Raw genomic sequence first — 24,981 nt, 5'->3', positions numbered from 1 at the left:
ACTGGTTTGATCTCTTTGCAGTCCAAGAGACTCTCAAAAGTCTTCTCCACCACCGCAGTTCAAAAGCATAAATTCTTCGGTGCTCAGCATTCTTTGTAGTCTGACTCTCATATCCATACATGACTACTGGAAAAACCACAGCTTTAACTATATAGACCTTAGTTGGCAAAGTAATATCTCTACTTTTGAATATGCTATGCAGGTTGGTCATAGCTTTTCTTCTAAGAAGCAAGTGTCTTTTAATTTCATGGCTGCAGTCACCATCTGCAGTGATTTTGGAGCTCAAGGAAATAAATTCTGTCACTGTTTCCATTTTTTATACATATAATTGTCATGAAGTGATGGGACCAGAAGCCATGATCTTCATTATTTGAATGCTGAGTTTTAAGCCAGCTTTTTCATTCCCCTCTTTCACCTTCATCAAGAGGCTCTTTAGTTTCTCTTAGCTTTCTGTCATACAGGTGGTATCATCTGCATATCTGAGGTTATTGATATTTCTCCAAACAATCTTGATTCCAGCTAGTACTTTATCCAATCCACATTTCACATGATGTACTCTGCAAATAAGTTAAATAAAATATACTGCTTTGATGTACTTCTTTCTCAATTTGGAACCAGTCCATTGTTCCATGTCTGGTTCTAACTGCTGCTTCTTAATCAGCATAGATTTCAGGAGACAGGTAAGGTGGTCTGGTATTCCCATCTGTTTCAGAATTTTCCACAATTTGTTGTCCACACAGTCAAAGGCTTTAGTGTTGTCAATGAAGGAGAAGTAAACTGTTTTTCTGGAATTCTCTTGCTTTTTTTCTATGATCCAGTGGATGTTGGCAATTTGATCTCTGGTTTCTCTGCCTTTTCTAAATCCAGCTTGAACATCTGGAAGTTCTTGTTTCACACACTGTTAAAGTCTAGCTTGGAGAATTTTCAGCATTACTTTGCTAGTATGTAAGGTGAGTGCAACTGTGTGGTAGTTTGAACATCCTTTGGTATTGCTTTTCTTTGGGATTGGAATGAAAACTGACCTTTTCCAGTCCTGTGGCCACTGCTGAGTTTTCCAAATTTGCTACTGTATTGAGTGCAGCAATTTAACAACATCATCTTTTAGGTCTTGAAATAGCTCAACCAGAATTCCATCACCTCCACTTTGTTCATAAGGCCTGCTTGACTTCACGTTCCAGTATGAGTGGCTCGAGGTGAGTGATCACACCATCATTGTTATCTGGGTCACTAAGATCTTTTTTTTTGTACAGTTCTGTGTTTCTTGCCACCTATTCTTAATATCTTCTGCTTCGCTTATGTCCATACATTTTCTGTCCTTTGTTGTTCCCATCTTTGCTTGAAATGTTCCCTTGGTATCTCTAATTTTCTTGAAGATATCTTTAGTTTTTCCCATTCTGTTGTTTCCTCTATTTCTTTGCATTGTTGTTGTTTCCTCTATTTCTTTGCATTGTTCACTTAGGAAGGCTTTCTTATCTCTCCTTGCTCTTCTTTGGAACTCTACATTCGGATGGATATATCTTTCCCTTTCTCCTTTGCCTTTAGTTTCTCTTCTTTTCTCAGGTATCTGTAAGGCCTCCTCAGACAACCGTTTGGCCTTTTTGAGTTTCTTCTTCTTAGGAATGGTTTTGATCATTGCCTCCTGTACAAAGTTATAAACCTCCATCCATAGTTCTTCAGGCACTCTATCAGATCTAATGCCTTGAATCTATTTGGCAATTCCACTGTATATTCATAATATTCATAAAGGATTTGATTTAGGTCATTCCTGAATGTTCTAATGATTTTCCCTACTTTCTTCAATTTACGTCTGAATTTGGTAATAAGGAGTTCATGACCTGAGCCACAGTCAGCTCCCAATTTTGTTTTTCTTACTTTATAGAGAGTTTCTCCATCTTTGGCTACAAAAAATATAGTCGATCTAATTTCAGTATTGACCATCTGATAATGTCCATATGTAGAGTCATCTCTTGGGTTGTTGGAAGAGTGTTTGCTATGACCAGTGCATTCTCTTGGCAAAACTCTGCTAGTCTTTGCCCTGCCTCAGTTTGTACTCCAAGACCAAACTTGCCTGTTACTCCAGGTATCTCTTGAATTCCTACTTTTGCATTCCAGTTCCCTTTGATAAAATGGACATCCTACCCTTTGGGTGTGGTGGCCATCAAATTTTTTTGTGTGTGTGTGCTCATCAATTACAAAGAAAGGCTGATATGATCATTAAATTTGAGTTACCCTTACTTATTCTGAAGTCAATTAAATTTAGGCATAGTCTTAACTAGGGATAAAGAGTGTTGCATTAGAAAGACAGTTAAATGCTACTTATACACACTGAAGCAAACAATTAACCCTAAGGAAATTTTCCATGCTAAGTGCTTGCAGAAATGAGAATATTATAGGAGTATTTGTTGAAAAGTCATTTAACAAAAAGCTGATTTCTAGCCTGCTTATAGTATTTTTAGATGACATGTTTTGTTTTTAAACCTAGAAAGAAACTGTTTTAAAATAGACCTGTGCAATTTAGAGATGGATTAAAAAATATACAGTAACTTTGGGCCAGTTGCTTCACTACTTTGGTACTCAACTTTGTTCTTTGTGAAGTGGTGGTATTAAAGTTGAGCCATAGGATCCTAGTGTTTCACCTTACCCTAATAGATTTTGGTTTTATTTTACTTTTATATCTATAATTGGATTCTATGTCTATCATAAATAGATCAAAGTTTTTAAGGGAAAATACTAAAAAAAAATTAGTCAGTTGGCATTTTAGGCCTTAACTAAATGAAATTCACTGGTTTTTGTCAAATGTGAGTTGAACTGCAGGTGTTTTTTCGTCACTAAGTCATATCTGACTCTTTTGCAACCTCACAGACTGTACCTCACAAGGCTCCTCTTCCCATGGGCTTTCCCAGGGAACAATACTGAAGTGGGTTGCCATTTTCTTCTCTAGAGGATCTTCCTGACCCAGGGGTTCAACCGATGTCTCCTGCATTGAATTCTTTACCACTGACTCACCAGGCAAGCACAAATTACAGGTGAAAATAAAAGTTGCTCAGTTGTTTCTCTTTGCACCCCGTAGACTAGAGAGTCCATGAAATTCTCCAGACCAGAATACTGGAGTGGGTAACCTTTTCCTTCTGTAGGAGATCTTCCCAACCCAGGGATTGAATCCAGGTCTCCTGCATGCAGGGGGATTCTTTACCAGCTAAGCCACGAGTGAGGCCCAAATTATGGGTGGTTATTCCTATAATTCAACTAAAGTGTGATGGTAGATTCCATATTCTCATATAGATGAAGTCTAAAACAGAGACCAAATTAATAGGATCAGATTCTGCAGATAAAGATAGCTTGGATTTTTAGGTTCCAAAGTTCATAGTTCCTACCCATAATTAAGGATTATAGAAATACAGTTTTTCCTCAATATCTATGGAATATTGATTCCAGAACTCCAAAGGATACCCAAATCCTCCACGCTAAAATCCCTTATATAAAATTGCAGAGTACAGCTGGATGAAGAACCTATGGATAGGAATGGCCAACCATAATTGTTAAAGTATGAAACCAGATTACTTGATTTATCCTGTCAGGCATTTATCCATTCACAATGTGATAACTTACCTTCTTCAGTTCAATTCAGTCTCTCAGTCATGTCCAACTCTTTGTGACCCCATGAATTGCAGCACACCAGGCCTCCCTGTCCATCACCAACTCCCAGAGTTCACTCAAACTCATATTCATTGAGTCGGTGATGCCATCCAGCCATCTCATCCTCGGTCGTCCCCTTTTCCTCCTTCCCGCAATCCCTCCAAGCTTCAGAGTCTTATCCAATGAGTAAACTCTTCACATGAGGTGGCCAGACTATTGAAGTTTCAGCTTTAGCGTCAGTCATTCCAAAGAACACCCAGGAGTGATCTCCTTTAGAATGGACTGTTGGATCTCCTTGCAGTCCAAGGGACTCTCAAGAGTCTTCTCCAACACCGCAATTCAAAAGCATCAATTCTTCGGCACTCAACTTTCTTCACAGTCCAACTCTCACATCCATACATGACTACTGGAAAAACCATAGCCTTGGCTAGACGGACCTTTGTTGGCAAAGTAATGTCTCTGCTTTTCAATATGCTATCTAGGATGGTCATAACTTTTCTTCCAAGGTGTAAGCAATCACCATCTGCAGTGATTTTGGAGCCCCCCAAAACAAAGTCTGACACTGTTTCCACTGTTTCCCCATATATTTCACATGAAGTGATGGGACCGGATGCCATGATCTTCATTTTCTGAATGTTGAGCTTTAAGCCAACTTTTTCATTCTCCTCTTTCACTTTCATCAAGAGGCTTTTTAGTTCCTCTTCACTTTCTGCCATAAGGGTGGTGTCATCTGCATATCTGAGGTTATTGATATTTCTCCTGGCAATCTTGATTACAGCTTGTGCTTCTTCCAGCCCAGTGTTTCTCATGATGTACTCTGCATAGAAGTTAAACAAGCAGGGTGATAATATACAGCCTTGATGTACTTCTTTCCCTATTTGGAACCAGTCTGTTGTTCCATGTCCCGTTCTAACTTGTTTCCTGACCTGCATACAGGTTTCTCAAGAGGCAGGTCAGGTGGTCTGGTATTTCCATCTCTTTCAGAATTTTCCAGTTTATTGTGATCCAGACAAAGGCTTTGGCATAGTCAATAAAGCAGAAACAGATGTTTTTCTTTTCTTTTCTTTTCTTTTTAAATTCTCTTTCTTTTTCCATGATCTAGTGGATATTGGCAATTTGATCTCTGGTTCCTCTGCCTTTTCTAAAACCAGCTTGAACATCCGGAAGTTCAGGGTTCACCTATTGCTGAAGCCTGGCTTAGAGAATTTTGAGCATTACTTTGCTAGTGTGTGAGATGAGTGCGAATGTGTGGTAGTTTGAGCATTCTTTGGCATTGCCTTTCTTTGGAATTGGAATGAAAACTGACTTTTTCCAGTCCTGTGGCCACTGCTGAGTTGGCCAAAGTTGCTGGCATATTGAGTGCAGCACTTTTAACAGAATCATCTTTCAGGATTTGAAATAGCTCAAATGGAATTCCATCACCTCCACTAGCTTTGTTCGTAGTGATGCTTTCTAAGGCCCACTTGACTTCACATTCCAGGATGGCTGGCTCTAGGTGAGTGATCACACCATCGTGATTATCTGGGTCGTGAAGATCTTTTTTGTATAGTTCTTCTGTGTATTCTTGCCACCTCTTCTTAATATCTTCTGCTTTTGTTAGGTCCAGACCATTTCTGTCCTTTATCGAGCCCATCTTTGCATGAAATGTTCCCTTGGTATTTCTAATTTTCTTGAGGAGATCTCTAGTCTTTTCCATTCTGTTCTTTTCCTCTATTTCTTTGCATTGATCACTGAAGAAGGCTTTCTCATCTCTCCTTGCTATTCTTTGGAACTCTGCATTCAGATGCTTATATCTTTCCTTTTCTTCTTTGCTTTTCACTTCTCTTCTTTTCATAGCTATTTGTAAGGCCTCCCCAGATAGCCATTTTGCTTTTCTGCATTTTTTTTTCCCATGGGGATGGTCTTGATCCCTGTCTCATGTACAATGTCATGAACCTCTGTCCATAATTCATCAGGCACTCTATCTTTCAGATCTTGTCCCTTAAATCTATTTCTCACTTCCACTCGATAATCATAAGGAATTAGTTTTACTCTGAATCATTCTATATCTGACACAGTTTAGAGCAATCCAGAATCTCACTATTCCTGGGAAGGTAACTCATGAAATTCTGCATCATTCATGACATGCAATTATAAAAACTGTATAGAGCCTAGTGTAGTATTAGAGCCATGATGTATACTTCAGTGTGGCTGAATCAACATTATCTTTATCAGAAGATGTCAGGCCTGCTTCTTATATTTACAACATCTGGGAAAAGAATAAAAAATGGGGGCTTATATTCTGTATGTCTAAATATTTAACAGTTATACATCAAGCTGTGGTGTGCTGTGTTAGCCACCAAGTCATGTCTGACTCTTCATGACCTCATGCACTGTAGTCCTCCAGGCTCTTCTGTCCATAACGATTCTCCAGGCAAGAATACTGGAGTGGGTTGCCATGCCCTCCTCCAAGGGGTCTTTCCAACCAAAGGATTGAGTGTAGGTCTCTCACATTGCAGGAGAATTCCTTACCATCTGAGCCACCAGGAAAGCCCAAGAATTCTAGAGTGGGTAGCCTATCACTTCTCCAGGGGAACTTTCCAACCCAGGAATCGAATTAGAGTTTCTTGCATTGCAGGCAGATTCTTTACCAACTGAGCTATTCAGGAGGTCCATACATTAAGCTGGTAAACTGTTAATTCTAATACATTTTCCTTGGATAATACATAATAATCTGGAATGACAAGTTTGAGTTTAAATCTCAGACATACCACCTGCCTTGGTGTAAGGCCATATACTTTCTCTTCCTACCCAAGCTTCTTTTCTACATTGTGAGAGACCTTATGTGGCATGAGTGAATGCCCCAGTTCAAACTTTACCTACAACATTGCCACAGCTCCCTTGAGTCCATCCCTTGGGGATGGGGTGTTCACAGCAATGACTTGGTTTATACTCCAGACAACAGTCTGAAGAAGAGGCACATGCAAGGGATTTGGAGGGTTTCAGGCTTCCTGTGGGCACATTCTCTAGGATTTCTGAGGAGGGTCTGGTTAGAGGAGGGTTATTGTGGATACAGAGGCATCTCTGGCTTGCCTTAGACCCTTAGACCCAAGGAACCCTACAAAAGGAAATCAAAAGAAGAATTCATTTCAAGTTTACTTGGAAGGGTCAAGGGCACAAATTTGTTGGGTGTTGGGACCAAAGATAGGTCCTCTTTGTTCTCTTGTTATTACATCTCTGCTGTGTTAGTCTTTCTTCTTGCAGACCTGCTTTGTCAGCTTTTTCACTTCACATATCAGGAAATCTGGGCACAAACTGTTCTTAGCTGTGCATTTGTCAGTCTGGGCAACCAAAAGAATGCTTCTCTTTCTTATTCTAAATTTCCAGGGCAATGACTTGACTCTTCTTGAGTCATGTTGCTTGTCCTCAACTTATCTAACTGTAGACAGAGTAATTAGATACTATTGTCTACAGAGAATTCCATGACAAATAATTAAATGAAGTTTTTGAGGAAAAATATGAAAATAAAATAATGGAAAATAAACTTCATATTTTGATTACAACTAGGAGCTATTCTTACAGGAAAAATAAAGAAATAATATTAATAGATCTTTAAAGATAATACAAAAAGGCATCCTTTACTTTATATTTGGCTTTCATATCACCATCATGAAGAAAGTTCTTTTTGTATAAATATTTAAGGATTCTCAGATTTCCTAAGAGGTTCCCTTGATCCTTTGATATTTAAATCATTCTCTTTTGAATGACCTAATCTGTCATCATTAATTTCCTTTTTTTCTTTTTTGTTTTTAATTAATCTAGTTCTATACTGCATTCTCATTTTCAAGGATCTGTGTATGTTTTAAATGGTTTTTCCAAAATCATTTTTGTCGATGTCATAGAAACTTGAGATTTTTGCAAAATGTGATTTCACTTTGCAATAATTTTGTATTGCACATTCATACACAGTGTGAATAGATGAGACACAAATGCTGGAGCTGTACATCAGAAAATATGGGATAGAGACTAAATTGAGGAAATATGAGAAGGTAAGATAAGATAATTGTGTAAGCAATTGGCTTGTTAACAAATATTTCCATAGTTTGAAGAATTTTGCTTTGCCTTAATGTGTCAAAACTGTTGGGAATCAGATAATTTTCAGAAACTGAGGGGCTCTGAATAACATAATGATTAAGAATGGAGTATTTTGGGCTGGGGGAATTCCTTACAGCATTAAATGTGGCTCCATTCATCATTTGCAATTTCCTTCTGAATAGGTAGCTCTTCTGCTCCAGTCTGCATTTTCTTCAAAAGTTTAAGATGAAGACAACAATATCCTTCCTATTATGTAGCCAGAAAAAGTGGAAATTACCTGGTGTTGGTGTTTTCCCAGCAATGGAAGCTATTTGGTTGAGACACAGTCCCTGTCCTCCAGAAGCTTCTTTTAAGGTGGGGGCTGGGGGAGGGGTAGAAACATGTAAAGATGTATGCTTAATTATAATATACCTGGGGAGTAGCAAAGACAGGCATATGCTGTGGGCAGTCAACAGTTCGGCCCAATAAAGAGGACAAGTTATCTGGAACAAGAGAGTCAGGGAAGGCGTCTTGCTGGGCTCACACCTGAACTGATTTCTTAGTTATTTAGACTAAAGATTATAGGGAGGTGCTGGTGAGAGGAGGCGGAGAATGTAATGGCACCCCACTCCAGCACTCTTGCCTGGAAAATCCCATGGATGGAGGAGCCTGAAAGGCTGCAGTCCATGGGGTCGCTGAGGGTTGGACATGACTTCAATTTCACGTTCACTTTTCACTTTCATGCATTGAAGAAGGAAATGGCAACCGACTCCAGCGTTCTTGCATGGAGAATCCTAGGGACGGGAGCCTGGTGGACTGACATCTATGGGGTCGCACAGAGTCGGACACAACTGAAGTGACTTAGCAGCAAGCAGGTGAGAGGAGGGGTCCAGAACAAGCCTCAGTAAGAGCAAAGGCACAAGTGATACATAGAACTGTAGCTTCTACATTGGTGGCCCATGTGACTGGAGTCAGAGGCAAAGGCAGGGTGTGGCAAGATTTCTTTGTGATTCTATTTCTGGGGAGATATGAATTCCAAATTCCAAATGTTTATTCACAATCAAAATTGCAACCCAACACCTCATGAATTATAACCTGCTACCTGACCATTTCAACATCTTGTTCACCCCTCAAACACTGAGTAATATAATTTCTAACAGAATACACTCTGTTGTAAATAGAAGCAATTTATATAGACCATTATACCTTTATAGTTTTCCAATTATTCCAAGTATAAATCACATCATGAACCTCACCAAAACCTTGTTGTGCCAGTGCATTAACTATTAGCTTCACTTTCAGGTTAGAAAATGTAGACTTAGAAATATTAAATGACTTTGCTAAGAACACACTGGGGTAGAGCTGAGACTGGGTCCAGATCTTCCGAGTACTGGTTAAACACCTTTGCTCCTTTTTCTACAACAAGGGTCAGCAAAAATTTTCTATAAAAGCCTAGATAACACATATCTTAGATTTTGTGGGCCATATGATCTCTGCCACAACCTCTCACCTCTGCTGTTGTAGCATGAACACAGTCAAAAACAATATAAAAACAAATGAGTGTGGAAAAGCTATGAATTTAAGCTTTCTTTACAAATTTGGCTGTGGGCTGGATTTGGCCCATGGTCATAGTTTGCCAACCCCTACTCTGTATCATTTTACAGAGTTTTTCTTTAATAAATTCAGAAGAATTTAGGTTTTATGAACCCAGCACTATTTGAAGTGTATTGATTCCAGCGTCTGCTATCTGGAATAATGCCCATTTTATTAGTATCTGAATAATGCCCATTTTATTAATATGATAATCTTTTGTTTGTTCTCATCTTCATAAAAGTCACCCTACCTATGAAACAGACAGGAGTTTCCTCGCATCAGTTTTAGAGTCAATGTATACTGATGCTATCTCCTTTTTGCTTATTAGTGTCTCCAGGATCACTTTTAGCTGCCCTTGAGAACTCCATTCACCTTTTTGCTGACTATTTCTTGTTATTTGGAGGTTTCCATTCTCCCTATGGCTATTGCCATATTGGCTTCCTTGGGAAGAAAATGGGAACACTGGCCTCGGTTCCCCAAAGCACCATTGACCCAAGACTTCCTTATGTAACAGACTTTACTGAAAGATTAGCCATAGCCAGAGGGAAATGCAACATAGATAAGTTATTATTTTCAGAGAACAAGTGAAGAAGTACAAAGGCCATCCTTCATAAAGGTGAGGGTACAACTCCACAGCTCATCTCTCTTCTTCCTTGTCAGAATGCCTTCTTTCTCTTTTTCTAGAGGGGCCCCTCTTCCACCCTTTGTAATATGAATTATAATGTAGGGAAATTCTTCTTTTCCTTTAGGAAAACCACTCAAAACATATATTTTACTTAAATATTTTGAAAGCTTCCAAAATGAGAGTTTTCCATTCCATTATTGAGCTTAGCATTGTACTGACCACAGATATGGGAAAGAAAAAGTCAAAACTTGGTTAGCCACCTTCAGTGAATTTGTATGTGAATCTATCTAATATTGGCCACCTGATGTGAAGAACTGACTCCTTGGAAAAGACCCTGATGCTGGGAAAGATTGAAGGCAGGAGGAGAAGGGGACGACAGAGGATGAGGTGGTTGGATGGCATCACCAACTCAATGGACATGAGCTTGAGTAAGTTCTGGGAGTTGGTGATGGACAGGGGCTGGCATGCTGTAGTCCATGGGGTTGCAAAGAATCTGACAGGACTGAGTGACTGAACTTAACTGATCTAACATTTATTTTAACCGTTCAGGATAATAGTTGTTACAATGTCACACTTATTTTGTTTTAGCAGAGGAGAGGGAAACCCACTCCAGTGTTCTTGCCTGGAGAATCCCAGGGATGGGGGAGCCTGGTGGGCTGCCGTCTATGGGGTCACACAGAGTTGGACACGACTGAAGCAACTTACCAGCAGTCGTGATTAGATTTTAGCAGTGATTTAGATTTTACTTCAGCAGCAGCAGCAGCAGCAGCAGAAGTAAACTGACCTGTTTATTCTCTCTGGAGTTTTGTAGAAAGAGAATAGTCACCTGCCCCTAACTGAACTGTATTAGTGATCATTCCTTCTGTGTATCCTGGCAGCATTAAAGATAATCTAGTAGTGGCTCAGTTGTCCTCACCAGTGCACCGTGTAGTTGTTGCCGACACAGTCCAAGGTCATTGCCAAAATCTCCAACAAAGTACGTACTGTTCAAAATGGCTGTTACATTTCCCCAACTCAAAAAGAAATAGCAAAATAACAATCTGGATGTAATCATGTGTTCTAGGAAAAAGTAGGTGGGGGAGATTGCAATGGAATGTTTCAATTATTGCCTTGTGCTGAGGAGGTTTGATACAAGATTAATCATCTTCTGTTTAGCTTCATCCTTCCATGGGCTAAGTGCCTGCTTGGTGCTGGAGAGTCAGAGAAACTAGGGAGCAAAAGGGACTGGGATGTTTGAACGCAGATTTCCTCTTGCTACTTTTTCATTTATTTGTGGAATGGAACCTGGCACTTTAAATAGGATCTTTAATCAGACTGACTCAAAGTTCTTCCCAAATAATACCTGCATTATCCTTATTGATAAATAGAAGAAGAGAAACAGAGAGTTAAGTAATTTTCCTAAGGTTATAAAAATGGCAAAAGACCTGAAAACCATCCTCAGAGAATCCCAGCTCTCTGCACAACCTCAAATTGAGGGGTGTTCATGTCAGATACAGTGGAGATCAGAGTCATAAGACTGGTTCCTGCTAGTTGACTGTGAGCTGTACTGATATTTTCTGGCTTTGATTTTCCTTATTTTGAAAATTGTCTTGGGGACTATGTTTTCTCTTGTATTCATGGTAGCAATAAATTTATGTCATGGTTTCAGAAATGTAAAACTCAACTTTGAAAAAAATATCTATTTTAGTGTACATTTTAAAAAACATTTAGAGAATAAAGTTAGAATCTCATATTCTTTGCTTTAAACTTTTGAGGAAGAGGACCGTTTTTTCAGCTGCAGTTGCTAAGAGGATGGAACATGGCTCTAGAGCTGTCAGCAGCCTTCTGTCCACCTGACTGGAGAACCTACCATAAGTAGAAACAACACAGAGAGAAGCAGAGTTAAGAGATGGAAAGACTCCTGAAAAGGCCCCCAAACAGATTTTAAACCACAGAGTAGAAATTTTCAGCACCCGCAGCTGGTAGGAGGCAGCCGGGAGGAGGCAGCCGGGCGCTCTCACTCGCTCTCTGCTCCAGGCGCTTCTAGGGTTTCCAGGCGGCGTGACACCGCTGCACTCTTTCTAGGTGGAGGCCAGCGGAGGTTTCCTGCAGCTGGCCCCCATTCCGCTGGCAAGTCCCTGTTTATCCCGAAGGATGTGCCAGGCCACCTGAGCTGAAGCGAGCGCGAAGTCCAAAGTCAGCCCCCAGGGTCGTCAACTTCCCTGGGAGCCCCTCTCCCAGCAGCAGCCTGCACCAGCCCTGGGAGCAATGCGCCCCCCATCCAGGTGGGGCGCCCTCTGCCAACTTGCCACTAATGGGATCCACCACCCTCGGCTGCTCCGCTTGGAGCGCGTAGCCTTTGCTGTGTGGCCCGAGAGAGGAGTGAGACACCAAGGTGTTTGGTGGATTCCGCACGCATGCGTGCGGGTCTGCTGGGGTCTCCTGTGGGGCAGCATCCATACCCAGGGTGAACCTCTCTGGATGTTCCTTAATGTGGAGAAACTTTTCCTCTTTAACCTAGATGTTTTATCATTGATGCTGTATAGATGGAGAAGTCTTGAGACTACTGTAAAAACAAAACTAAACCAAAAGCAGGAGGCTTAGGTCCAAATCCTGAGAACATCAGAGAACTCCTGAATCCAGGGAACATTAATTGATAGGAGCTCATCAAATGCCTCCATACATACACTGAAACCAAGCACCACCCAAGGGCCAACAAGTTCCAGAGCAAGACATACCACGCAAATTCTCCAAAACCATTGACATCTCATAACTCATTACTTGGACACTTCAGTGCACTCCAGAGAGAAGAAATCCAGCTCCACCCACCAAAACTCCGACACAAGCTTCCCTAACCAAGAAACCTTGACAAGCCACTGTTACAACCCCACCCACAGCGAGGAAACTCCATAATAAAAAGAACTCCACAAATTCCCAGATTATAGAAAGGCCACCCCAAAGGCAGCAATATAACCAAGATGAAGAGACAGAGGAATACCCAGCAGGTAAAGCAACAGGGGAAATGCCCACCAAACCAAACAAAAGAGGAAGAGATAGGGAATCTACCTGATAAAGAATTTCGAATAATGATAGCGAAAATGATCCAAAATCTTGAAATCAAAATGGAATCACAGATAAATAGCCTGTAGACAAGGATTGAGAAGATGGAAGAAAGGTTTAACAAGGACCTAGAAGAAATAAAAAAGAGACAATATATAATGAATAAAGCAGTGAAAGAGATCAGAAACACTCTGGAGGCAACAAATAGTAGAATAAGGGAGGCAAAAGATAGGATTAGTGAAATAGAAGATAGAATGGTAGAAATAAATGAATCAGAGAGGAAAAAAGAAAAACGAATTAAAAGAAATGAGGACAATCTTAGAGACCTCCAAGACAATATGAAATGCCACAACATTCAAATCACAGAAGTCCCAGAAGAAGAAGACAAAAAGAAAGACCATGAGAGAATCATTGAGGAGATAATAGTTGAAAACTTCCCTAAAATGGGGAAGGAAATAATCACCTAAGTCCAAGAAACCCAGAGAGTTCCAAACAGGATAAACCCAAGACAAAACACCCCAAGACACGTATTAATCAAATTAACAAAGATCAAACACAAACAACAAATATTAAAAGCAGCAAGGGAAAAACAACAAATGACACACAAGGGGATTCCCACAAGGATAACTGCAAATCTTTCAATATAAACGCTTCAGGCCAGGAGGGAATGGAAGGACATACTTAAAGTGATGAAAGAAAATAAGCTACAGCCCAGATTACTGTACCCAGCAAAGATCTCATTCAAATATGAAGGAGAAATCAAAAGCTTTACAGACAAGCAAAAGCTGAGAGAATTCAGCACCACCAAACCAGTTTGCCAACAAATGCTAAAGAATCTTCTCTAGACAGGAAACACAGAAAGGGCATATAAACCCGAACCCAAAACAATAAAGTAAATGGCAATGGTATCATACTTATCAATAATTACCTTAAACATAAATGGGTTGAATGCCCCAACCAAAAGGCAAAGACTGGCTGAATGGATACAAAAACAAGATTCCTATATATGCTGCCTATAAGAGACCCACCTCAAAACAAGGGACACATACAGACTGAAAGTGAAGAGTTGGAAAAAGGTATTCCACACAAATACCGACCAAAAAAACCAGGAGTAGCAATACTCATATCCAATAAAATATACTTTAAAACAAAGACTGTGAAAAGAGACAAAGAAGGCCACTACACAATGATCAAAGGATCAATCCAAGAAGAAGATATAACAATTATAAATATACATGCACCCAACATAGGAGCATCACAATATGTAAGACAAATGCTAACAAGTATGAAAGGGGAAATTAACAATAACACAATAATAGTGGAAGACTTTAATACCCTACTCACACCTATGGACAGATCAACTAAACAGAAAATTAACAAAGAAACACAAACTTTAAATGATACATTAGACCAGGTAGACCTAATTGATATCTATAGGACATTTCACCCCAAAACAATGAATTTCAACTTTTTCTCAAGCACACACGGAACCCTCTCCAGGATAGATCACATCCTGGGCCATAAATCGAGCCTTGGCATATTCAAAAAAATTGAAATCATTCCAAGCATCTTTTCTGAACACAATGAAGTAAGATTAAATCTCAATTACAGAAGAAAAACTATTAAAAATTCCAACATATGGAGGCTGAACAACACGCTTCTGAATAACCTACAAATCACAGAAGAAATCAAAAAAGAAATCAAAATATGCATAGAAACGAATGAAAATGAAAACACAACAACCCAAAACCTGTGGGACACTATAAAAGCAGTGCTAAGAGGAAAGTTCACAGCAATACAGGCATACCTCATGAAACAAGAAAAAAGTCAAATAAATGACCTAATTCTGCACCTAAAACAACTATAAAAGGAAGAAATGGAGAACCCCAGAGTTAGTAGAAGGAAAGAAATCTTAAAAATTAGGTCAGGAATAAATGCAAAAGAAACAAAAGAGACCATAGCAAAAATCAACAAAGCCAAAAGCTGGTTCTTTGAAAGGATAAATAAAATTGACAAACCATTAGCCAGACTCATCAAGAAACAAAGGGAGAAAAATCAAATCAATAAAGTTAGAAATGAAAATGGAGAGATCACAACAGACAACACAGAAATACAAAGGATCATAAGAGACTACTATCAGCAATTATGTGCCAATAAAATCGACAACTTGGAAGAAATGGACAAATTCATAGAAAAGTACAACTTTCCAAAACTGAACCAGGAAGAAGTAAAAAATCTTAACAGACACGTCACAAGCACAGAAATTGAAACTATAATCAGAAATCTCCCAGCAAACAAAAGCCCAGGTCCAGACGGCTTCACAGCTGAATTCTACCAAAAATTTCGAGAAGAGCTAACACCTATCCTACTCAAACTCTTCCAGAAAATTGCAGAGGAAGGTAAACTTCCAAACTCATTCTATGAGGCCACCATCACTGTAATATCAAAACCTGACAAAGATGCCACATAAAAAGAAAACTACAGGCCAATATCACTGATGAATATAGATGCAAAAATCCTTAACAAAATTCTAGCAATCAGAATCCAACAACACATTAAAAAGATCATACACCATGACCAAGTGGGCTTTATCCCAGGGATGCAAGTATTCTTCAATATTCACAAATCAATCAATGTAATTCACCACATTAACAAATTGAAAAATAAAAGTCATATGACTATCTCAATAGATGCAGAGAAAGCCTTTGACAAAATTCAATACCCATTTATGATAAAAACTCTCCAGAAAGCAGGAATAGAAGGAACATGTCTCAACATAATAAAAGCTATATATGGCAAACCAGCAGCAAACATTATCTTCAATGGTGAAAAATTGAAAGCATTTCTCCTAAATTCAGGAACAAGACAAGGGTGCCCACTTTCACCACTACTATTCAACATAGTTCTGGAAGTTTGGGCCACAGAAATCAGAGCAGAAAAAGAAATAAAAGGAATCCAGATTGTAAAAAAAGAAGTAAAACCCTCACTGTTTGCAGATGACATGATCCTCTACAGAGAAAACCCTAAAGACTCCACCAGAAAATTACTAGAGCTAATCAATGAATATAGTAAAGTTGCAGGATATAAAATCAACACACAGAAATCCCTTGCATTCCTATATAATAATAATGAGAAAATAGAGAAATTAAGGAAACAATTCCATTCACCATTGCAAAGAAAAGAATAAAATACTTAGGAATATATCTACCTAAAGAAACTAAAGACATATATATATAAAACTATAAAACACTGATGAAAGAAATCAAAGAGGACACTAATAGATGAAGAAATATACCATGTTCATGGATCAGAAGAATCAATATAGTGCAAATGAGTATACTACCCAAAGCAATCTATAGATTCAATGCAATCCCTATCAAGCTACCAGCGGTATTTTTCACAGAGCTAGAACAAATAATTTCACAATTTGTATGGAAATACAAAAAACCTCGAATAGCCAAAGCAATCTTGAGAAAGAAGAATGGAACTGGAAGAATCACGTTTCCCAACTTCAGGCTCTACTACAAAGCCACAGTCATCAAGAGAGTATGATACTGGCACAAAGACAGAAATATAGATCAATGGAACAAAATAGAAAGTCCAGAGATTAAATCCAAACATCTATGGACACCTTATCTTTAACAAAGGAGGCAAGAATATATAATAGATTAAAGACAATCTCTTTAACAAGTGGTGTTGGGAAAACTGGTCAACCACTTGTAAAAGAATGAAACTAGATCACTTTATAACACCATACACAAAAATAAACTCAAAATGGATTAAAGATCTAAACTAATACCAGAAACTATAAAATTCCTAGAGGAGAACATAGGCACAACACTATCCTACATAAATCACAGCAGGACCCTCTATGATTCATCTCCCAGAATACTGGAAATAAAAGCAGAAATAAACAAATGGGACCTAATTAAAATTTAAAGCTTCTGCACAACAAAGGAAACTATAAGCAAGGTGAAAAGACAGTCTTCAGAATGGGAAAAAATAATAGCAAATGAAGCAACTGACAAACAACTAATCTCAAAAATATACAAGCAACTCCTGCAGCTCAATTCCAGAAAAATAAATGACCCAATCAAAAAGTGGGCCAAAGAACTAAATAGACATTCCTCCAAAGAAGACATACGGATGGCTAACAAACACATGAAAAGATGCTCAACATCACTCATTATCAGAGAAATGCAAATCAAAACCACAATGAGGTACCATTTCATGCCAGTCAGAATGGCTGCTATCCAAAAGTCAACAAGCAATACATGCTGGAGAGGGTGTGGAGAAAAGGGAACCCTCTTACACTGTTGGTGGGAATGCAAACTAGTACAATCACTATGGAGAACAGTGTGGAGATTCCTTAAAAAACTGGAAATAGAACTGCCTTATGACCCAGCAATCCCTCCGCTGGGCATACACACTGAGGAAACCAGAATTGAAAGAGACATGTGTACCCCAGTGTTCATTGCAGCACTGTTTATAATAGCCAGGACATGGAAACAACCTAGATGTCCATCAGCAGATGAATGGATAAGAAAGCTGTGGTACATATACACAATGGAGTATTACTCAGCCATTAAAAAGAATACATTTGAATCAGTTCTAATGAGGTGGATGAAACTGGAGCCTATTATACAGAGTGAAGTAAGCCAGAAAGAAAAACACCAATACAGTATACTAACACATATATATGGAATTTAGAAAGATGGTAATGATATCCCTCTATGCGAGACAGCAGAAGAGACATAGATGTATAGAACAGACTTTTGGACTCTGTGGGAGAGGGAGAGGGTGGGATGACTTGGGAGAATGACACAGAAACATGTAAGAAACATGTAAGAAACGAATCGCCAGTCTATGTTCAATACAGGATGCAGGATGCTTGGGGCTGGTGCACGGGGAAGATCCAGAGAGATGATATGGGGTGGGAGGTGTGAGGGGGGCTCAGGATTGGGAACTCATATACACCCGTGGCAGATCCATGTCAATGTATGGCAAAACCAATACAGTATTGTAAAGCAAAATAAAGTAAAAATAAAAATTAAAAAAAATTTATTTGTTGGCTTCACTGGGTCTTTGTTGCTACATGAAGTTTCTCTCTAGTTGCAGTGTGAGGGGGCTACTTTTCCTTGCAGCACACCAGCATCTCATTTTAGATGCTTTTCTTGCTATACAGCCTGCGATGGTTAGTTTGTTAGCGGAGAGTTTGGCATCAATTAACACATGATTTTTTTTTCCCTTTTTTTTTTTTTGGTTACACATATAAGGCTCAGTTCATTTTTACTGAGTATCTGGTGATTGTTTGCTTTACTTTAAGTTCTGCTTCCTAGAAATCATTTGACTCTTTGCACTTTTCCTTTGGCATTGATTTGAAGAGGCTGATTTTTTATTTTTATTTTTGTAAAGTTCCTCTACAGCATGTTTTGTAACAAGGCTATATACATATACATACATATATATATATATATATATATATATATTTTTTTTTTTTTTTCTCATGGGGCCACATCGTTTTTTCTCATAGACTTTCATGTTGTCCTGCTATATTTGGTTTAAGAGTCAGTAATAACATTAATTAGAAGAAAAATCCTTTAAAATATTGACCCAGACTAGATATTGCTTTTTATTTTTTTTAAACAACATGTTCTGGAAATTGAAAGCCACTTTGTTGCTACAGCACTTATTCACATACAAGACCTTAATATGTCTGCATAATTTCATTCTTTCTAGTTAAAGGAACAAATTTCTTAGCGTAGTATCAACTCACAGAGTTGATAACTTAGTGTAAGCTGTAACTTAGTGCTCTTCAGTCTGACCCGCAACACACTCAGCATCCACAAACCAGTGCACTGAGCTGGTAGTGCACGAGGATCAGAGTGGAGTGTGATCTTAAAGTCAGTATCAAAAACCACAGCATATAAGCTCACATCCAAGTGCACATTCGTCCTTATTCTCCACATGAAATAATGCACTCAATACTCTTATATTTTGAAGATGATTGAAGTTCGTGGAACAAAACGGCTATTAATGCTATACAAATCAAACTGATGTTGCAATGGACAACCGCTACAACTCCATCTGGAGCTCGTAAAAATCCAGAAGGCTTGTGTTCTCTGAGACCAAAATGTGGGCAGATGCACACTGACCTCTTTCAAAGGGAAATGAAGAAATGCTTCAAAATGTAAAGGATATAAATCAGCTTTCACACACATACTCCCCATGGTTCAGTGAGAACTGAATTTGAGATCCACTTGAATAGCATATTTCAGAACTGGATTAAATTAAAATTCATAGCAGTGGCAAAATATGTAAGCATAACTTTCTCCCACTAGTCAAATATGACAGAACCACAATAATCAGGGTCAGGTGGTCAAGCCTAACTGTCATTTAGAAGAGCTCAGGTATACCAATTTGACCTACAAAGAAATAGGCTTTAAAGCACTATGTACCTCTCACCCAAAACTCTCTCGATTTAGTTAAGGAAAATTCTAGCGGTTTAAAATCATATTAAAGATCAGTTGTCATTTAAAAAGTATTATCTGTTTGTAATGCCAAACAAATATCAAATCAGATCTACATTGTGCATTAAAAGCAATAATTGAGTGGTGAGTTTTTGGTGTGTTGACCTCAAAAACAGCAATAACATCCAGGGAAAATAAATCTACAATGCTACAATTCTTGTTATGTTCTACCTTTAAGGGCTTGTGTATACTTAGATTGCATGTGGATTTCACTGGACAATTAAAGAGGGAAGGTTCAAGAACCTCTACTGAGGGGTGGAAGAAATCAAAAACTATGGAGACAATGAGGTGTGTGGAAATGTCAAGAGGCTTAGAAGACAGGTCTCAGAGAATGCTGTTCAAGAAAGGGAGCCTGGAAGACCCAGAAGAGAGTGTCCTGTTTTTGGTAAACAAGTAGGGTTTCTGTTTGCTGAGTTTCTTTTACTTTTTAAAGTTATTGCTTAAAGGCTTACCCATGTCACATTAATCCTTAATAAATAATTATTGGGTGAATTTATTTTATTCTTGACTATCAGTGATTATCCATCCTAAAAGGTTTACGCAAGGAGGAATAATTCTTACTACTCATATTAATATGCCAGCAAGTTTGGAAAACTCAGCAGTGGCCACGGGACTGGAAAAGGTCAGTTTTTGTTCCAGTTCCAAAGAAAGGCAATGCAAAAGAATGCTCAAACTACCGCACAATTGTACTCATCTCACATGCTAGTAAAGTAATGCTCAAAATTCTCCAAGCCAGGCTTCAGCAATACGTGAACCATGAACTCCCTGATGTTCAAGCTGGTTTTAGAAAAGGCAGAGGAACCAGAGATCAAATTGCCAACATCTGCTGGATCATGGAAAAAGCAAGAGAGTTCCAGAAAAATATCTCTTTCTGCTTTATTGACTATGCCAAAGCCTTTGACTGTGTGGATCACAATAAACCGTGGAAAATTCTGAAAGAGATGGGAATACCAGACCACCTAACCTGTTTCTTGAGAAATCTGTATGCAGGTCAGGAAGCAACAGTTAGAACTGGACGTGGAACAACAGACTGGTTCCAAATAGGAAAAGGAGTACGTCAAAGCTGTATATTGTCACCCTGCTTATTTAACTTATATGCAGAGTACATCATGAGAAATGCTGGACTGGAAGAAACACAAGCTGGAATCAAGATTGCTGGGAGAAATATCAATAACCTCAGATATGTAGATGACACCACCCTTACGGTAGAAAGTGAAGAGGAGCTAAAAAGCCTCTTGATGAAAGTGAAAGAGGAGAGTGAAAAAGTTGGCTTAAAGCTCAACATTCAGAAAATGAAGATCATGGCATCCGGTTCCATCACTTCATGGGAAATAGATGGGGAAACAGTAGAAACAGTGTCAGACTTTATTTTTTTGGGCTCCAAAATCACTGCAGATGGTGGTTGCAGCCATGAAATTAAAAGACTCTTACTCCTTGGAAGAAAAGTTATGACCAACCTAGATAGTATATTCAAAAGTAGAGACATTACTTTGCCGACTAAGGTCCGCCTAGTCAAGGCTATGGTTTTTCCTGTGGTCATATATGAATGTGAGATTTGGTCTCTGAAGAAGGCTGAGCGCCGAAGAATTGATGCTTTTGAACTGTGGTGTTGGAGAAAACTCTTGAGAGTCCCTTGGACTGCAAGGAGATCCAACCAGTCCATTCTGAAGGAGATCAACCCTGGGATTTCTTTGGAAGGAATGATGCTAAAGCTGAAGCTCCAGTACTTTGGCCACCTCCTGCGAAGAGTTGACTCATTGGAAAAGACTCTGATGCTGGGAGGGATTGGGGGCAGGAGGAGAAGGGGACAACCAAAGATGAGATGACTGGATGTCATCACAGACTCTATGGACGTGAGTCTGAGTGAATTCCAGGAGTTGGTGATGGACAGGGAGGCCTGGCGTGCTGCGTTTCATGGGGTCGCAAAGAGTCAGACACGACTGAGCGACTGAACTGAACTGAACTGAACTGAACTGAACTGAACTCATATTAAAACGTGGCCAAGAGAGTGATCACATAGTAACAAAAATGTGATGTGAGCTGCGATAACCCCTACCTGACTGTGATAACCCCTGACCATCTGCTTTACTGACAACTGAACGTTTACCACATATATTTCATCTCCCCGGGAGCAAAAATACTTATAATATATGTAATAAACATACATCTGGAAAAGACAGGATAGAAAGATCACCTAGGGTCCTTAGGTGTGATTTATTCCAGTGTTTCACTTTATAGAAGGGGAAACTGAGGCACAGAGAGGTCATGTGGTTTGGATATGACATTCACTGTGATTCTAGTGCCAGGACTCACTTCTAGGCTTTTCTGCCATGTTAAATAGTTACCAACTTTCAGGTAATTTGGGGCTTCCCTTGCTGATAAAGAAAATACCTGCAGTGTGGAAAACCTGGGTTCGATCCCTGGGTTGGGAAGATCCCCTGGAGAAGGGAAGGGCTACCCACACCAGTATTCTGGCCTGGAGAATTCCATGGACTGTGTCATCCATGGGGTAGCAGAGAGTCAGACGTGACGGAATGACTTTCACTTCACTTTACTTCACTTCAAGTAATTTGACTTCAATTCCCTTTCTGTGCAGTCACGGTTTTGATTTGAGGATCGTTTCTCGAGACACATCAAGGAGGTTATTTATTCATGTTTCTAGTTATTGCTGAAAGCAAACACGATTATTTCAAGAAGTAGCAATGAGATTTTTACTGAGGGTCTGCTGTTGGGTGTAGTTGTAAGATGCACCTACTCTGGATGTACTTTACCATGGGGAATGATTTAAGAAAGATTTAAGACTTTTTGGAAAGAATAGAGAGAATAATGACACATAATGAAAATTTAATAATGAAAAAAAGAGTGGTTTTCTCCTGAAGGTCATGGCTGGTCACTCACTGAGTTATAACATCCATAAAAACAAAAGCTAATGTTTATAACTGATTATAATGTAACTCATGCTGTTCAAAACACATTATTTGATTTTACTTCTTTTATCCTTACTATGATACTACCAGAGTTTGAGTAATTTGCCCAGATATTAAGGCTCACATTCAGGATTTCATCTCTAGCATTTTGCTTTCAGAATCCAATGTATTAAACAATACAGACCCTTTTATAGAACAAACCTTATTTCCTACACTCTCTTCTTGGGTGCTCATTATTAGAGTTTCCACCCTCACACTGTGTGACCTGAATCTCTAGCACTTTAGTATGAATCACTTATATTAATTGTTTTCCTGCAATGTAAGGAGATACTCTGATAAAGGAGGTCCTGGTGTTTGAGGTTGACTAAACTAGGGTGATGTAAAATATAGAACTTCTCAAGATTAATTAGCAAAATGTCAAAAATTTTCCTATGGCCAGTTCAGTTCAGTTCAGTCAGTCAGTCTGACTCTTTGTGACCCCATGGGCTGCAGCACACCAGGCTTCCCTGTCCGTCACTAACTCCTGGAGCTTACTCAAAATCATGTCCGTTGAGTCAGTGATGTCATCCAACCATCTCATCGTCTGTTGTGCCCTTCTCCTCCCACCTTCAATCTTTCCCAGCATCAGGGTCTTTTCCAATGAGTCAGTTCTTTTCATCAGGTGGCCATAATATTGGAGTTTTAGCTTCAGAATCAGTCCTTCCAATCAATATTCAGGACTGATTTCCTTTAGGATGGACTGGTTTGATCTCCTAGCAGTCCAAGGGAATCTCAAGAGTCTTCTCCAACACCAGTTTGAAAGCATCAATTCTTTGGCACTCAGCTTTCTTTATAGTTCGACTCTCACATCCATACATGACTACTGGAAAAATCATAGCTTTGATTAGACCTCTGTTGGCAAATTAATGTCTCTGCTTTTTAACATGCTCTCTAGGATGGTCATAACTTTTCTTCCAAGGAGCAAGTGTCTTTTAATTTAATGGCTGCAGTCACCATCTGCAGTGATTTTGGAGCACAAAAATAAAGTCTCTCACTGTTTCCATTGTTCCCCATCTATTTCCCATGAAGTGATGGGACCAGGTGTCATGATCTTAGTTTTCTGAATGTTGAGCTTTAAGCCAACTTTTTCACTCTCCTTTCACTTTGATCAGGAGGCTCTTTAGTTCTTCGTTTTCTGCCATGAGTGTGGTGTCATCTGCATATCTAAGGTTATTGATATTTCTCCCAGCAATCTTGATTCCAGCTTGTGCTTCATCCAGTCAAGCATTTCTCATGATGTACTCTGCACATGAGTTAAATAAGCAGGGTGACAATATACAGCCTTGACATACTCCTTTCCCGATTTGGAATCAGTCTGTTCTTTTGTGTCCAGTTCTAACTGTTGCTTCTTGACCTGCATACAGATTTCTCAGGAAGCAGGTCAGGTGGTCTGGTTTTCCCATCTCTTTCAGAATTTCCCACAGGTTATTATGATCCACAGAGTCAAAGCTTTGACGTAGTTGATAAAGCAGAAGTAGATGTTTGTCTGGAACTCTCATGCTTTTTCAATGATCCAACGCATGTCGGCAATTTGATCTCTGGTTCCTCTGCCTTTTCTAAATCCAGCTTGAACATCTGGAAGTTCATGGTTCATGTATTGTTGAAGCCTTCCTTGGAGAGTTTTGAGCATTACTTTGCTAGTGTGTGAGATGAGTGCAATTGTGCAGTAGTTTGAGCATTTTTTGGCATTGCCTTTCTTTGGGATTGGAATGAAAACTGATCTTTTCCAGTCCTCTGGCCACTGCTCAGTGGTCAGTGGCAACACTCTATTTTGTGAGGAAGTGGATTATAGTAAGAAATCTTGTCTAAAATGCTGGAGATGCAATTCTGCCATTCTTGTCCTGTGTGACCTTCAACAAACTTCCTTTGTCCTTCCAGGAATTTATCCTTCATGTTTGTCCTTTGGGTTTATCATCTGTGTAATCCAGAGACATTACTTTGCCAACAAAAGTCCATCTAGTCAAGGCTATGGATTTTCCAGTGGTCATGTATGGATGCAAGAGTTGGATTGTGAAGAAAGCTGAGCACCGAAGAATTGATGCTTTTAAACTGTGGTGTTGGAGAAGACTCTTGAGAGTCCCATGGACTGCAAGGAGATCCGACCAGTTCATTCTAAAGGAGATCAGCCCTGAGTGTTCTTTGGAAGGAATGATGCTAAAGCTGAAACTCCAGTACTTTGGCCACCTAATGTGAAGAGTTGACTCATTGGAAAAGACTCTGATGCTGCGAGGGATTGGGGGCAGAGGAAAAGGGGACGACAGAGGATGAGATGGCTGGATGGTATCACCGACTCGGTGGACGTGAGTTTGAGTGAACTCGGGAGTTGGTGATGGACTGGGAGGCCTGGTGTGCTGCGATTCATGGGGTCACAAAGAGTCAGACACGGCTGAGTGACTCAACTGAACTGAATCCTCTTTATGTTTTCTTCTTGTTTCAAACATATAGAAATTTAGAGCTTTTTTTTCCCACAGGACCAGTGTTCTATGAAAGCAGACTATCTAACTTGTCTGCAGATAACAGTGTAGGCTACATGTTCCAA

The sequence above is a fragment of the Ovis canadensis genome, chromosome 23 (genome assembly GCF_042477335.2).
Source record: "Ovis canadensis isolate MfBH-ARS-UI-01 breed Bighorn chromosome 23, ARS-UI_OviCan_v2, whole genome shotgun sequence".
Lineage (NCBI taxonomy): Eukaryota > Metazoa > Chordata > Mammalia > Artiodactyla > Bovidae > Ovis > Ovis canadensis.
This window is presented reverse-complemented; position numbering follows the sequence as displayed.